Source organism: Thermobia domestica, chromosome 3 (assembly GCF_964235325.1).
Source record: "Thermobia domestica chromosome 3, izTheDome1.hap1.1, whole genome shotgun sequence".
Lineage (NCBI taxonomy): Eukaryota > Metazoa > Arthropoda > Insecta > Zygentoma > Lepismatidae > Thermobia > Thermobia domestica.
The window spans coordinates 23836804-23854923 of NC_137456.1; the positions used below are offsets into that span (position 1 = coordinate 23836804).

Sequence of the window (18120 nt, forward strand, 5' to 3'; positions counted from 1 at the left end):
AAATAATGTAATTTTAATTTCACACACTCTTTACAAGTATGGTTTAATACCCGCTTATTGGCAACGGAGAACCAGTCCTGTGTGAATACATTGTAAGCGACTCGTGGGACAGACAACGGGGCAAAGCCAGAGGTAAAGAGGGGTGACGAAGCAGAATCTTTCCATCCATCCAGTGAATCTTGGGTGTCTTCGAAACAGAACTCGGGGGCCTATCTTTAGAGCAAGGGAGTCGCTAGCACCTAGGACTGTAAAAATAGATGCGGCAGACAGTGTGGACGGAGCAACCAGACATTGGCAGGCCAAGTGTAAGCATACGAACAGAGAAATTTAAAATTGGAACAACACACACACACACACACATACATACAAACAGACAGATCTAGAACGATCACCCTGCGTCCGCTCTGTTTCCCGTCTCGAAAAAAAAAAAAAGTTCCAGTCGCAAGGAACAAATATACACATAGACATAAGTTTACGCGGCCAATGTCCTTACGGAATATCATGGCATCAAGTATGAAAATAACTTCACCTCGTACATATGCATGACACATCGTTCAAAAAGAAAACGTAGTCTCGTTGCCGAAAAAAAAAATCATCTTATTTTTCTCTCAAAACCAGGTCATACATCTTTAAATATATTTTATTTTACCGGACAGCAGTGTATTCAACAGTTTAGAAGCCATAAAAAAATACTAAAAGTATAGTTGAACATTGGAGAGGAAGGTACGACAAAGACCTTGGAGGACATGGGTGTCGCTGCTTTGAGCGATAATTAATACATCTCTTATTAACGTATTACCGTCCCTTTGCAGCAACTGTTCATTTCCCGGCGGGAGTTCATGTAGTTCGGATCCCACGTTAAGCTGTAGGTCCAAGCCTCATATAGCCTAGCTGCTGAAAGGGACGTTAAATTAAAAGTAAAATTGAAGCAAGGGTTCCATCTCGAACGTCAATGATACACCTGTCTCGAAATTTCAATTCCTGGTATCTTCCTTCCCCAAAAATCAATACCACTTTTAAAATCCCGCAACAGTTCCATCTCTTTTCCATAATAAAGTGTACTTTCCCGTAAAATTATATACATGTGTAAGGATGTAGCACGTGTTAATCCATCTATTAAAATGCTACAGTACCAATTAAGAGTGACCGAACTCTAACCTGTAACCTTAGCTTTCAAACCTTTGATTTACGGTTATTTGTGATTTCACGTTTATAACAAAGACATTTTTTTTAAAAGAGTGTACTATAAATAAATTACTTAAAGAAATATTTTTCACAACGTTTATCCTTTTAAATTATTATTCAAAGGCCTTTGCCTTTAATAAGCCTTCTCCGAATTAAATGCAAATGAATTGTGTTGCCATCTTTGGAGCTCTTTTAAACTACGTTTATATGTTTGTGTCCAATCCTTTCGACAATGAGATCTCGGAAACTACAGGCTCTAGAAAGATGACGTTTTCACTGATCGATTGCAAATTTCATGTAGATTGTCCAGTTCTAATTGAATATTTAAAAAACATGGGCACTATTTCTTTATTACATTTTTACGGGCACATTAAAAGTGTTGAAGTTAAAAAAAAAAACTAAAGCATCACATCCTAAGCATTATACATTCCAACACCACACTGTTGTATATAGGGGTTGTATATGTCTCAGGTGTTTGTTTCATGGCCAAATAATAATGGAAAAGGAAGGATAACCATTTCTCCACTCTAAGATGAACCTTTTTTTTTGGGGGGGGGGTGTTTTGCCCAATGAACACCATATATAACTGACATTATAATTAATTGTGTATGTAATGTATTTGCTTATTACTGCATGCAAGAAGAACGAAAACACTGGTCCTATACGAATTAGAAACTCCAACCGGAAGCAGGCTCAAATCTTGCAAACGGTGCGAGATATTGAGAAAAAATAATCGAAAAAAGTCTCCCCTTTATGATACCCCTTGGCTTTCTTTTAATCAATACGTCTTTCACTTGTGTCTGTAAAGGGGCATGTACAGGTGTTGTAAGGAATGATAAGGAGATTTATGCTCATATGCGAATGATGCGCTGTGTAGAAACTCCAACCGGAAGCAGGCTCAAATATTGCGAACGGTACGAGATATTGAGAAAAAATAATCGAGAAAAGTCTCCCCTTTATGATACCCCTTGGCTTTCTTTTAATCAATACGTCTTTCACTTGTGTCTGTAAAGGGGCATGTACAGATGTTGTAAGGAATGATAAGGAGATTTATGCTCATATGCGAATGATGCGCTGTGTAGAGAGCGCAGGTTCAGCTAGTATTAACTTAAAAAGAAAAGTAAAATAATTCTTACTATAAAATACGCTGACGTTTTTAAATAGATTATTTTCTCTAATTTATAACTAATTACAGTAATTCCACAAATGAATTGCAAATCAAATCTTACCTGCGACCAATCATGCTATCGTGCTTTAGAATACAGCCGAACCCCTCTAGTCCGCCACTCCGGTTGATCCGACTGTGCTCGAGCCGAGATTATCCCGACTCGTTCGTTATTTACAAGGCCCATTGTCGTTTACTGCCGTCGCGACATTGTTGTTTACTTGCTGTTGCCGCATATCCACTTTAGTGTTCCGTCATCTCTTGTATGGTTTCTTTCGTTGTGCGTGTTTTCTGTACTGTACTGTGCAGTTTTTAGTGCTTATTTTTCACTTTTTTTTTACTGTAGAGAACAATACAGTCACTTTTGAGTTCAGAGATAGTTTATTTTATTGTAAATCCATATTTTTCTCCGATCGTTTTTTGTGTGTTCCGACCATCTCAAGTCCCAAAGGTGACGGATTAGAGGGGTTCTACTGTACTTCTAAGCTGGATAACTGAAAAGACTGCAAACCCATCTAACAATCAAATAAGCCACTATTGGATAGAATTTCGTCAATTTATTTGTTTTCAATCTCAGATATTAAAAACAAAATTTTAAAAAACTTTACTAACAACTTTATAAGTAGACCCCTATTGTTGCATGTTATCAAATACCCACCGCCCTCACCCAAAACCAGGGTATAAAATTATTAGAAATTTTTGGTGCTTAATTACTCTTATACAGCTGTGAATGTTTTTTTGTTGATTTTATTACAGTTGAACTTCGATAACTCAAATTCCTTGATAATTCGATTTTTTTTACATTTCCTTGAACTCTCTTTATAACACTCAATGTCAAAATAACTTCTGTAAGTGGTATGTTTAAAAATTACAACCCCGCTAAGTCGAATTTTAAGGGTTTCATAATCATATTTAAAAACCTCGGTAACTCGAACTTTCGTGTCTACGAACCTTTAGGAGTCGAAGTTTACCTCTCTATTAAGTCGATTTTTTCTTGATGCAACCTCGATAACTCGAACCTCTATAGTTTAACGTAATTGTCATTGTTGCTAGGAGGGGCGGATCCAGGACCGACTTCTGGGGGGGGGTTTGTCATACTGCTACTTTTAAGGGCTCCCAACTTTGGGGTGGGTTTTATTTATATATATAAAATAAGAAAGTCTCCTCTTCTGGGGGGCGATCGCCCCGATCGCCACCTTCCCGGATCCGCCCCTGGTTGCTAGTCCTGTCATTGTTGCTAACGTGTATTGTAATTGGGTTTTATTCGTATCTAGTATTTTATTTTTACTAGTCATGTTATTTAATTTAAGGAACTTTCACATCTTCGAGTTATAGAGTTTGAATGAATAAAACTTCGGGTTATATAGATTAATATAGTCACTTTTAATGAGGAACGCGAAACCTCGGAATCTCGACTTTTTATCTAGAACCTTGATTAATCCAAAAACTAGATAGCTCGAATTTTTATTTATTCTCTTCAGCCGGACCCGGGCCCCCCAAAACTCATTTGGGTCCCCATATTGTATTTATGAGTATACAATATTTGGCATAATTTGAGTGCAATTTGTCTTAAAATCTTCATATATATATATACCTTCTGCATCTGAATTCTCTCCCCCCCCCCCAAATATTACAGAGAAATCGGCGCCCTTGGTTCCATACTATTATTAATACTATCCTTTGTATAAATCTACACTATGGTCTGGCACACTTATAGGTAACTGTCGTGATCAAACCGTAAACTATTTAGAAGTATTCTCCGAGAATCAGGGCAAAATTTTTAGTGATCCTCCAAATACAAATGTATTTTTTTCTCTCCTGAATGGAGAGACACACTGACTGACAGGATAACTATACAAAAGAGCGTTGGTGGTAGACCAAACTCTAAAAAAAAAAAAAAAAAAAAAAAAAAAAAAAAAAAAAAAAAAAAAAAAAAAAAAAAAGCACTCTACAGGCCTATATATAAAAACGAAAGTCGCTGTGTGACTTAATAACTCTTGAATCACCCAACCGATCTCGATCATCAATGAGGTTCGAGCCTAGGATGGTTTTTATCATTTAACTTCGATGGTGCAACTTAAGGGAGTGGGAGGGCAGATATTTAAAAATGATCGAAAATGACCGATATGAATGTCGAATACATAGTTTTCGGGGTCGCTGAGATGAACAGTGATACTTCTGATACCGTTTAAATCCAAATTCAGTCCGGCAACTTCGGCGAGGAGCAGTGCCCGATTTACGCATAAGCTAAACAAGCTACAGCTTAGGGTCTCATTCGCTTGGGGGTCCAAAAATTTAAAGAAAAAACGTAAAAACGGACTGTAATGCAATTTCGAAATTATAAGAAAAAGCGAATAAGATAAAACGCACATGCAACAATGTTGTTTTGTATTGTTATGTGATAGGCTTTTATGAAGCAAGTAATAGGGTCTAGGGTTCTAATTTTCAGCCCCACTTGTAATGAGGTCCCTGTTATCCAGCCCCGCTTGTAATGGACCCTGTTTCCATTTAAACATCCTTTAGGTCCACAAATTAGCATATAGCATACATTCAAACCTTTTTAAAAAGGTGACATTTTATCGCTGATAGAAAAAAACTTCACGTATAAAGGGTCCCATTCATTAGCTTCGGGACCCATCAAACCAAAATCCGGCACTAGAGAGGAGAGGGAGGTATATAAAAATGATCGAAAATAACCGATATTATTGTCGAATCCATAGTTTTCGAGGTCGCTGAGATGAACAATGATAATTCGAATGCATTTAAATCCAAATTCAACTCTTCATGTCCAAAATGAAACGTATTCTTACCGTGCGAACAGATATTGTGATAGTTCATAATAAAATACAATGAGATGATGTGTCAGGCTACTTGTTACGTTCTTTCCTTGCAATCGAGAGGTTTTAGGTTTGAATCCGATGAGATAGATAACTCTAACTGATTTTTTTAAATATATATATCTTTTTCACCAGGCGGATGACGGGATGGCACCTTTAAACATATTCTGACCGACTCCCTCCTATTCCTTCTTGTTGCTTCGTTTGTGGAAGTTTAGCTTCCTTTCTCAGCACTGAGACACTCTTCAAATTTCGATGCTTTCCCACCAGAAACCGAACTCAGGATCCTGTACATCAAGTCTAGCGCGTTAAATACTGGACGTGGTAGTAACTTTTTTTTTTCTGTTTTTCGTTACTAATTTCACTTCACACCGATTTCTGTATAACTTTTTGAAGGACCCATTCAGGTCTGTCAGATGTAATCTTACAAGATATCAATGCAGATTTGAATACAAATATGGCGACCACGGTGTCAGAGTAGTAAGCGTACATCTCTGGTGCCTTGTGTGTGGATTTTCTCGGGGTTATTTCGTTTCCTCCCACTTTGTTCATTCCTCCATTTCATTCATTCTCGTAATCACCGTCCGCTTTAGCCTACACGACATACTCATGCGAACTTTTTTATTTTCTTAGATACAAATAAATCTTAGGGTGAACCAGACCCCTTGCCCTCCCAACGGATCGGCTGTCAGGAGCAGCCTCTACTTTCAATTGTGTGTTTGAAGGCATATTATCCTGATAAAATACACTAAATATGAACATTCCTTAATTTAAGCCAAATGTAAGTACTAAAACTGAAAAATTGAAAGTGTGCATTGATTATAGACTATATTTTGTCAAAATAACACCAATCAAAGCAAATTAAAAGTTAATGAAACCTCAAATAAGATGTTTGTGAATATGAAATTTCGTCATAACATCACTTTGAGCCAAGAAGTTACATGTAATACTTTTGAAAATGATAAGCATAGTTGTAATAGTTTTCAATTCATTTATAATTTCTTTAAGTATATAAAGATGGTTCTTAAATCGCATAACATAACTGAAAAATAGTACATTATATAAAATGAGGTAATATTAAGGAACGCGGAAATCAAAGACCTGTAGAACACAATACTAGTTACAATACCTGAGGTCTTTTGTAACTGAAAACACTACGAATCATCCAAGTGAACATTAAATCAGAACTATTATCAGCATTCAGGAATCACTAACAAGTTACCTGATCCAGAAGACAGGGTTGGCAAAAACCATAGTTTTTATTGAAAAAAAAAAACAAAAAACCCGGGTTTTTTTGCTTTACCAGTTTTTTTGTTTGTTTGTTTAAATAATTTGCTCTGTATTTATATCACATATGAACAGAAGTAAGTTTGTTCCGCCTTTGTGTTATTATACAACAACATGGTTATGCTGGAAGGGGTCACATAAGCTTAAAGCGGAATCCAAACCACTTCTCGGCTTACATTCGAGAGAAATTGTTCTCCATTTGAACTCGAAATCAGGACTGATTGGTCACAAATGTGATACGTCTGGCGACTCACTTACGAAGGACTCCTGATAAAAATACGTTGTACTGATCTTTACATACTTGTTAATATAATTGTCACGAGTCATTTCAGAAGGACAAAAAGATAAACAGTTGCAGAAGTAAAGTCATTATACAGAATTACATATGGACAATTTCAAAATACTGCAGAGTACAGACGAACTGATTTAGTTCAAGTTAGTTCACTACGACTTTTAGTAGTCCAAGTTAAAGGAATACCACAACTTAATTTGCATATTAGCACGAAAAGTGAATAAAGATACGAATTATTTGAGTCCACTTTAGCTCTGACCTATTTAGCTTATATTTGGTGTCTATTTATATTATAAATAGACACCAAAGATACTTCTGATTTCAATAAGTGCCTCTCGTGGGGTTTGTATGACTCCCCCCCCCCAAAAAAAAATTACGGCATTTCGAAGTATTTTATCAATCAGTAAACATTATTAAAACGAAACAATATTTAGATTTGTTTATTGAAATTGCATAACAATAATAACAAACTATAGAAAAATCACAAAAGAAACATTCATAAACTTATAAAAAAACAAAAGTTGCTTTTGTAGTACAGTGAAACCTCCCTTAACGGACACCTCTCAACAACGGACACCTCTATAATACGGACAGATTTTTTTGTCCCGGCAAAAATATATGTTCTCTTACGGAACAAAACCCTCTCTTTTACGGACACTCTCAGATACGGACGCAGACAGTCCTTTTTTCCCCAAAACGTTTGAATAACCTCTTCATAACGGACAGGAATTATTCTCGGCCCTGCGATATATTACAGTAGATAGAAATGTCTTCCCCACAAGTGTATCCATCATGAGTCTTAAGCAACTGTATTGAGGATTCTCAGAGGACACTTACTAATGAATTTTACTGAGGAAAATCATGATTTTTCGCTAAACAAAAAAGTTTAGTCGGTTAGTTGGTTCTTAACGCATCTTTTGAGAAGGTTCTGAGAATTTGAAATAAATGAAAAACGCTCTCCCTGCTGCTTTCCCTTTCCATGTAGGAAAATATTCAAACATCTTTAGCATATTATTCTTCATCACTTGATGCAGTGCAAAAGAGAGTGGATTTTTTTTTAAAGGGTGATGACATGTACTTAAGAAAATTATCATCACGCATTATCTTTTGCAATATATGAATATATTAACACACCCCCAGTAATAATATTATTTAACATAAATGAATTTCTCCTTCATCCCTCCCAGTATCCTACAATATATTTTCATATTGATTTTACGTATTTACGCTCACACATAATGCATTTACTGTATATTAATGCATACAATTACCGTTGTGAGAAATTAAATTTCTGCAACCTCTCTGTAACGGACACCTCTCAGTAACGGACAAAAATGCATGTCCCATTGGTGTCCGTTATTCAGAGGTTTCACTGTATAATGTATTTGAGTAATGAATGGGGAATTTAGGTCTGAATATAATACGAATATTATACGGGAGTGAAACGTGATAACCCACAAATGTGTGCTCATCAAGATTTTACGAACACTTACATTCTTACGAACATTTTTCATTTTTTGGTTTAAACCAGTTGTTGTTTTATTTTTAAAATCAGCTGGTTTAAATCAACCAATCCTGCCAGAAGATAAGAACGTTTTCAATTAAAATAATATTGACTGTTCGTTAATTGACAACGAACGATGAATGTATCTTTTTTTTTTTTTTCTTTCTTTCAGAATTAACAATATCACGGGTAAATAAAGTTCTCTTGCACCTATGTAGTTATCTTACGCATTTTCGGTCCGGCAAACTCAAGTTTGGATTCTTCATGGGACATCATGCGATTTCCAATCCCAGGTTACGCTTTAGATGGACGTTTCATATAATCTCCACGCTTAACGGAATGTTCAACTCCAAACTTGCCAAAAAGTTATTTAGTTTGATGTTTTTTATCGTTGATTTGCTACACTGCTCCAATTTTCTCGCGCGAAAAAAGTGGGATTTAAATACCGCGCCTGCATCAGCGTTGCCGGGTGCTGCCATATTTTCATCCGGTACTTTTGGTGAATTTATTGAGAAATTATTACGTGGTTAAAAAGAATTGTATACGCGCATAATACGTTATTTTTATATATGCATATAATAAATTGGGCCAGTTTTCTTTTTCTATACCGAAAATTGATTTATATTATGTGACCTACCTTACAACACGTGCGAGGGTAGTTGGGGAGAGGATGGACGATAATTATGATACTACTAAGGGCGCCCCCTCCCTTCCTGTCTAGGGGTCGCGGTGGCTCAGTGGTGGAGCGTTCACCCCTGGTGCATGGGGTGCTTTCTTCGATTCCAGCTCGCGAAAAGTGAACTTTGTGGTTGATAAACACCGTGTGCGTGGGTTTTCTCGGGGTTCTTCCGTTTCCTCCCACTTTCTTAATTCCACCAATTCATTCATTTCTCATCATCACCGTTTCTTTTAGCCTAGCCGGCATAACCGTGGGACGTAAAACTTAAAAATATTTCATTTCATTTTTCTCTTCTCTCCTTAGCGTCGTCAATGTTCGTGATTCACCGGTAAGTGTGGGAACAGAAAACAGTGACAATAACTGTATGCGAACATGTACTACAGAGGACACGTACGTACGTAGAAATTTATTTCCTTGTGCACAGCTTTTCAGGGGTTCAAATTCAATATAAGGGTAAATTATATTAAAATTTATTAAATTATATTAAAATTTATTAAATTATATTAAAATTTATTAAATTATATTAAAATTACTCCTAAACTTACAGGAAAGTCGAGATTTCAGATAGGGGTCTCTTTGACCCTAAGCACTAACCAATCCGCTGTGTACGTCCGTGACAGGATTACGTTGCCGAAGACGCACGAGTGGGTCCTCTTTATTGTTACTGTCACTTAAAAATGCCTTGTGAAAATGCACATAAGGCGTTGTATGCTATCCTCTATGTAATGTTTTTTCTTACGGAGCATTCTTGCTAGCGAGGGCTACATTGTTATTCAAACTTTAGAACTTTTGTTAAACATGTAGCATCTGTACAAATAATTTTCTGACATATTTTCAGATTCTGAATCCGGTATTTTTTTTTTTTAACAATACCAGTTTTTTTCTTTCTTTCCATCAATGATTTTAACAAAATTGCACAGATTGCTTGGCAACCCTCCTGTCAACACATTTTTGTTAAATTATAGCGATTTCTCTCTCGTTCTATGCTAGTTTTAGCGCACAAATGTGGAACTCTTTTATTTTTATTTGGTATCATACAGTTCACGATATACAAATAAAATATATACAAAAAAAAAAAAAAAACATTCAAACTGGCAGAAAAAATGAAATGAAATCTTTGAGTTTCACGTCCCACGTTTATGCCGGCTACGCTAAAGGAAACGGTGATGATGAGAAACGAATGAAATAGTGGAGTGAAAAAAGTGGGAGAAAACGAGAAAACCCTGAGGAAACCCCCACACATGGTGTTTGCCCACCACAAAGTTCACTTGGATGGAGCAGGGTTTGAACCCGGGACACCATGCATCAAAGGTGAACGCTCTACCACTGAGCCACCGCGGCCCCTTCAAACTGACAGAGGGGGCCACAGTAACTCAGTGGTAGAGCGTTCACCTCCGGTGCTTGGGGTCCTGGTTCGATCCCAGCTCGCGCCGTGTGGACTTTGTGGTGGACAAACACTGTGCTCGTGGGGTTTCTCGGGGTTCTCCCGTTTCCTCCCACTTTCATTCCACCATTTTCATTCATTTCTCATTATCACCATTTCCTTTAGCCTAAGCAGCAAAACCGTGGGACGTAAAACTCAAAGATTTCATTTTTTTTTTTCATTTTTCAAACTGACAATGTTTATATATACAATATAATATATACTGTATATAATTTCACATTTCTTATTGTTAGCATTCTATTAAGTTGACCTGAAATGCTCTGTCGTGCATTTGATAACACCTGAAAACTATTGAGCTCTACGCACGAACTATATGGAAATGAGGTGAAGGGAGAGTGTGTAAGAAGTGTTGATTTCAAGTGATTCCTCCTTGGGGGGAATTCGAATACGGAGGGGATTAAAGTAGTGCTGTGAAAATACTGGTAACTCTTTTTGGCTCGGGGGGGGGATTCGAAGATCCGGGAATTCCCCTGGCTACTTCCCGGAATCATCACTGCATGTAAGGCTTGTATGTGACCAAAACCAATTTTGCGCTTCAATAAATACGAACAATAATGTTTATTTCTTGAAATTAAATATTTAGTTTAACGTCCCACGATTATGCACCGTAAGGGAGACAGTGATGATGAGGAATGAAATGGTGGAGTGAAGAAAGTGGGAGGAAACGGGAGAACTCCGAGAAAGCCCACGAACACGGTATTTATCCACCACAAAACTCACTTTGCGCGAGGTAGAATCCAATCAGAGATCCCACCCACTAGAGGTGAACACTCTACCATTGAGCCACCTTGGCCCCTTTCTTATTTTTCTGGTCAACAAACCCAATATACTACTAAATGTGTAGTAACAAGTTTGTCTCAATGGATATGTAATGTATAAATTAACTGCAAATTGGATGATTCGTTACATTAAAAAAAAAAAAAAAAAGTGGAATAATATCAGTAAAGCTCTCTCGTGTTAAAAATTATATAACAAAAAGAGTTAGGAGGAATTAGGAATTAGATTTGTGGGCTTTCGGCATCCATGGCCATGCTACCCCATCACGTATAAGGGATGACATCCATCGGCAATCACACTATCAGAGGAATGGGAAGGAACGAAGGAGCCTGGAACCTATATGTTAAGTACCATCCCAGCATTTGCCTGCTGTGATCTAGGAAAACCTCAATTCGAATGTGTGACCAGAAAAAAATTTTTTTACACCTTTTCGACCGGGTATACCGAACATAAGAGTGAATTGTAATCAAATCAAACCAGACTATAGATAAAATTATAAGTTTTCTTGGTTTGTTTAGAAGAAAAAAAAACTTTTCCAAAACTACAAGATGGAGAATTATAATTTAATGTACTGATGTAAACTATAGATACTTCCATTGGGAATCGAACCCAGGTCCCGCATGCTCAAATCAAAATATTTATTAACCACTTAGCCACGAGAATAAGAACTCTTCAAAATAAATTGAGAGAACAGATAAGTTGTATTCATTTTTACACGTAATTTACAGTCATATACTTAGAATGCTTTTCTCTAGTCTACGCCATTTTTTTTTTTTTTTAACTGAATAACGTACAGACAATACTTAAAGAAAAAGTGAGCCAAACAGTATCTACAAAATGCTTACGAACTTCTAACTACTTCTAGGCAGTGGGCGATCTACCCCGGAGCCGGTGGACCTATCCCCAGTTTTTTGAGTGACAAAAATAATTTAAGCTATTATTTATAGTATATATTTTTAAAAAGTTTCCTAGTAAACTCATGATAGTACCTATCATAGTTTGGGTTCTGGGTGTATTCCCCCCCCCCCCCCAAATTTTTACTTTCTAGATGTGACACTGCTTCTATGTTTATTCCTATAGGCTAGAAGTTTGCTTGCACAGCTAATGGCGTCATAATTATTGGACAATCAAACTTATGCACTATAGATATTTTCGTTCGTGGCAGTTTAGCGTCCCTTGTCGATAAGCTAAATAAGACGGGACCTAGAATTCAAGGGGAAATCTGAACCACCGTAAATTTCTCAAGGTACTCCCACCAAGAATCGAACCTAGAGCTCGGTGTACCATGAACTACGTAATTTATGTTAAATAGTATTTATTGTTACTAAGCCTTATATATATATATATATATATATACGAAAACATTAAAGATAGAACTTTAAAAAATCACCCAGCTCGGTATATTCATAACCTTAGAACAATTAAACAAATTTACTTATTTCTACTTGGCCATTTGAGACATTTACTTAAAACCAAAATAGGCTATTTACATTTTCTACGTTACGATTACGATAATATCGTAATCGTAATTAAAAGACATATGACTGTGCTTTTTGGAAGAAAAAAAACTGTACTTACATAAAAATAAAACTGAGAATTTGCAAACTATATATTAGAATATGATATCATAAATGGTCAGCGTTCTTGCCTTTAGTGCAAGAAACGTGAGAGACTCGTGTTTAATCCCTACAGAGTGATAAATGTATGGATTTTATGCCTTAATACAAGTAGCCTCCATGTTGAAAAGGGACAGTAATTCTTAAAATAGTTACAATATATTAAAATAAAAGATAGGAACTGTTAAATATCTAATGTTACATAAAGTGTGTGACTATTACTGTCACGTCCAGAATAACTCTATTACTAAAAAACACAATATCGTTATTGACCTCTTTATTCTATATCTTAACTATTTCTATAATCACGAGTCTTCACATCAATCTATCTCAAAAAACTAAAAATCATAATCTTAATCTTCTTACTTAACTTTTATAATCTTCCATGACTCTTGTCTGAAAACATCCATCATCTTTCTGTTATCACATGCTATATCCTATCTTCAACTTCTCAACTGTATGTGTAGCATTTAAAAGCACTTTGTGCCACTTTTAATATCCAACATTCTCCCCCCTTTACAAAATGAAAGCTATAACAAAATAAATGAAACCACACATGTTAAATATTTACGTTCCATCAACCAGAACTAGACTCACTATACTGCCAATCCACGAACTTCTTTCTTTTCTTCCGCTGATTTAATCTGGTCATCAAAAAGTTAATCTGCGCTTGCATTGCATTTTGGTTCTTTATAAGCTGTGAAATAATTTGCTCTCGATCTTGCATGTGTTCAGGCACTGCGATGGTCTTCGGCGCTGTATAACCTCTATTCTCATCAACCTGCTTCGGCCAAGTACCACTCTTAGCATTCCCTCGTTCACTTCTTCTTCCTTTTCGGGTGACAAACCACTTTGTGAATACCTGTTGAAATCGTTTTGATGATGTGACTTGAGGAGTTTCGATTGTTCCCATGAATGGGTTACTTTCTTGTTTTTCTTCCATGGAATCAGAAGTAAACAATTGCTCACATCCTACGTTTGACTCGTCTATGTCTTCCTTGCACTTTGTCATTTTCTTTTCACTCTGATCATAAAATAAAATGTCAGCTAAACCATTGTCTGTACTCGTATCGGGTAATTGTATCTCTTCTTCCTTTCCACAAGATAAGGTGTCTAAATGCATTAATCTAGCCAAATTGATCAACTCTTCCTGTTCTGGTTGACTGTCGTTATTTTTCTGTGACGGCATTTCATCTATAGTAAGAGTTTGCTGTTTAACTTCTTGTGTCACAAAACTGTCGTACTGGCATGCTAGTGCAAAATGGTTTTTTCTTCCACATTTGAGACAAGTCTTCCCCCAAGCAGGACAAGCTCCTTTCTTATGTGTTAACCTGCAATAGTTACAACTTGACCTGGGCTTCGGAGATGCTCTAGGTGATGATGAGCTGGAACTGGATGTCCGATTATCTGTGAAGTTTGAAAAACGACTTTTCACGGTTTGAATTGAATTCACTTTATGGTCAGTGCCAGGCTTGAATAACCGCAATTGCTGTTCTGTGCTTTCCATCGTTAGTGCAATTTCAGTAGCTTTATGAAAAGTCAAATCTCTGGTGTTTAATAGTTTACGCCTTATCCCTTCATCTGCCACACCAAAGACAAACTGATCTCGTAAATTCTCTTCTAAACAACATGTATATTCACAGTACGAGGATTGCTTTTTCAGGTCTAAAACGAAACTAGTTATTGATTGGTATGGTTTTTGCTTCATGGTGTGAAATTGATAACGTTCCGATATCACATTTACTTTAGTGGCATAATATCCTTTCATTGCTTCCTTGATTTCAGTGTACGATTTTTCTGCAGGTGAAACTGGCCAACAGATATTGCACAGCTGTTCATATGCTTCTGTACCCATCACTGTAAACAAAGTTGACACTTTTCTCTCCTCAGGTATTTGTCCTGCTATGCATAAATGCTCAAACCGATCTAAGTAGGATTGTAGACGATCTGTTTCAATGTTAAAGGGTGGAAAATTCGGAATTGTTGACATTCTTGGAACGTAGATTTCTTCAAAACGACTGCGCCAATGTTAAATATCTAATGTTACATAAAGTGTGTGACTATTACTGTCACGTCCAGAATAACTCTATTACTAAAAAACACAATATCGTTATTGACCTCTTTATTCTATATCTTAACTATTTCTATAATCACGAGTCTTCACATCAATCTATCTCAAAAAACTAAAAATCATAATCTTAATCTTCTTACTTAACTTTTATAATCTTCCATGACTCTTGTCTGAAAACATCCATCATCTTTCTGTTATCACATGCTATATCCTATCTTCAACTTCTCAACTGTATGTGTAGCATTTAAAAGCACTTTGTGCCACTTTTAATATCCAACAGGAACAAAGACACGATCAATCAGTGGTAAAGTATGTATTTCTGGTGCGAAAGATCTTGGTTCGATTTCAAGTCGAATTAAATTTCTCTTTTTACGTCCCTAAGCATAAAGGAGACGGATAATTAACAAAATTGAATTAGTAATTAAATAATTGAAGTAATAAGGATACGAGAATCAGGGGCGGATCCAAGGGGGGCCATCGCCCCCCCAGAAGAAACTTTTATTTTATATATATATACATAAATAAAACCCATCTCAAAGTTTGGAGCCCTTAAAAGTAGCAGCATGACAACCCACTGTCCCTTCCCCCCAGAAGTCGGACCTGGATCCGCCCCTGACGACAAGAAAAGGAAAAACTCGGGACACGATGTTGTTCAACATAAACTTGCGAGGCCAGGGATAGAACCAGGAGACCCTCGCATCATAGATGAATGCCCTATTATCGATGCAAGTGAGTTTGTGGTAAACAACGTCATGTTTGTGGGTTTTCATGAGGCTTTTAGTCAGTGGCGTACCCAGGAATTTATTTTGGGGGGTCCAAACCCAAAATGAGGGTATTTTATATTAAAATTCCTAAATTACCCCTAAAATAAGGCTAAATTTACACAAAGTCGAAATTTCGGGGGGGGGAGTCCGGACCCCCAGGACCCACCCGCTGCGTACGTCCCTGCTTTCAGTTTCATTTTAGTCTCATTTTACCAACAAAAAAAAGTTCCTTAGTCACGCAATTCAGCTACATTAAATAACTCTTTCATTCTGTATTGCCATTTTATGATTTACTTAAGGAAAAAGGGGAGGGGCAGAACTAACCACCAATGTAAGTAGTTTAAAATTTTGCATTCACTACTGATTAACAAGTACATGTCTTTAAGAGATAATTGCTCCTTACCCCCCCCCCTAAATTACGCCCCTGGTCTCCTTTTGCTTATGGAGGATATTAGTACGATGTAAAGAAGAAAAAAAAAAAAGAATAAGACAGTCGTAAAAGTAACCATTGAATAGCCCCTTTCCCGAAGTAAACTATACAATATCGAAAACAGGTAAAACCAAAAAGAGTTAAAAGAAATAAATTCATCTACTCACCAACAGCAATAAATGCATGTTATGTGATTCCCTCGAAGTCCGCAGTGGGGCGCATTTCTTTTAGTTTCTCTTCCAAAGAAAGTTGTATACATGTTTTGACAAGTTCGATTCGTTTTCTGCATTTTTTTTTTTTTTTTTGAAAAAGGAAAAAATTCACATTTTATTCGGTTTTTGTTTTTTCTTTCTTTCTACGCATTTCGGTTAACGAAATTCATTTCCAGTTTGCACCAAGATTTTTTTTCGAGTTGGATCTTGTATCTATATCATCATTGTACGAAGAATTTCCAATGCTGTGTTCTGCCTTTCCTGGGATTTTCTTCCTCTTCATTCTATGTTGATTGTTACGTTAAAAAAAAGAAAAAGAAGAAAGAAAAATAAACCAATTTACACTGTTTTGTTCTGAGTGAAAAATTTTTCCAACGCGCTCTCCTCAGCAGTCTTTCCGGCTCACAACTGAACGAGTCGCAATAACAACTCTCGTTTCATTGATGAAAATCCTTGAGCTACCAAAAGTTGGCTGGGTTCGAGAGTCGTTCACTAGGATATCATCGTCTGCTCCGTTCGCGACTGGGTTAGCATTAGCAAAAGTTCAGAACTTTACCACCTCTCTTTTAGCTATATAAAAGAAGCTGAGGTCCAAACAAACCAAAATGGTGCTGTCAGATGGTACGTTTATAATGTTATAATAATAATAATAATAATATTGTATATTTCAACAAGAGACACCACACACACACACACACACTAGTGCTCTTTAAAGTACATTGTGCTATTTCACTTATTTTTCCTTCCTTCGTTCTTGTTGATATTTATTATTTGTTTTTTTTTCTTCTTGTTTTTGTGTTGAAGAAAAAGAAACCAGTACAGTAAGAATACCCTAGAAATTTAATTTACAAAATTATTTCTTCTTCTTCTTCTTCTTCCTTGTAACGTTGAGGAATTTCGTTTTAAAGTACAAATTGTTGAACAAAGAAGAAATTTACCACAAGGCAACTATGAGAAATTTGCATTCCAGCTGTTTTTTTTTAGTTATTCTTTTGTTTTCTTTTTAAATAAAAGGACACAGAAAAAAAATGTTGATCGTATGAAAACTTGCACAAATACACACCTATATACAAATCCACTTAATAACACAATCACATATTTTTTTTTTCCTGTACACTTTTAACGAGAAATACGTTTTCCACAAATTCCCACACTTCCAATTATTAATATTCATAATTTATTTGTTTTTAATAAATGTGTACGGAAGTAATGCTGAGATAAAAACTTCTAGATCGTTAAGCAATCTGTGCAATTAGGGCAGTCAGTGTCTTGCTCGCATCCCTGCTGTATACGCTTGTCTCTCTGCCTCTGTTTTGTTAGCAGAAGCAGAAAAGTAAAAATAGAATCTTGCACAAACTATATGCAGTACATACGATACAATTGGGGACAACACCAGCCCCTGCAGGACCGCGTCGGTCTGACAAAAGTGTGAGAACTGAGACCGCAGAGCATGCTTCTCTCTCTATCCAGGCCGAAACAAGTGTAGCCCCCTCGCACCCCTCAAACCATCAACTGAACAGCACATGACATTAGATTTAAAAATTTTGCGGTAACTTAATTTCGACACCATCCTTATAATAATAACTTCTTTTTTTGTTATTATTAGTAGTAGTACCTCATTGCATCATGTTATAGTGCCCAATCTGTTGCTTCAAGTAATTTTCCATACAATAACAGTAAAGTATACAGTTAAAGCTCTCCGTCCTTGCGAGTTCGAATATGTTTTGAACGCAAATATTTTATTATTCTATAGCTAGTTTCAGGGTTCTTTGAGATTACTCCGCCCTTCTTGCCCTTTAGGTCACCTCTCGCTCCTTTCTCCCTAAACCCCTCATTTCGTGAGAGAGCCGTGAACAA

The 18120-nt window shown here is 36.5% G+C and overlaps 1 long non-coding RNA gene across 1 annotated transcript in view; it reads right to left on the reverse strand.

Moving 5' to 3' along the window:
* The window catches only part of LOC145681397 (uncharacterized), a 368906-nt gene extending 351231 nt beyond the window's left edge, over positions 1-17675 (reverse strand). The window contains exon 1 of the long non-coding RNA XR_014130769.1: positions 16219-17675. This is a non-coding gene — a long non-coding RNA (uncharacterized LOC145681397). The remainder of the gene's footprint in view (positions 1-16218) is intronic.
* Between the last annotated feature and the right edge of the window lie 445 nt (positions 17676-18120).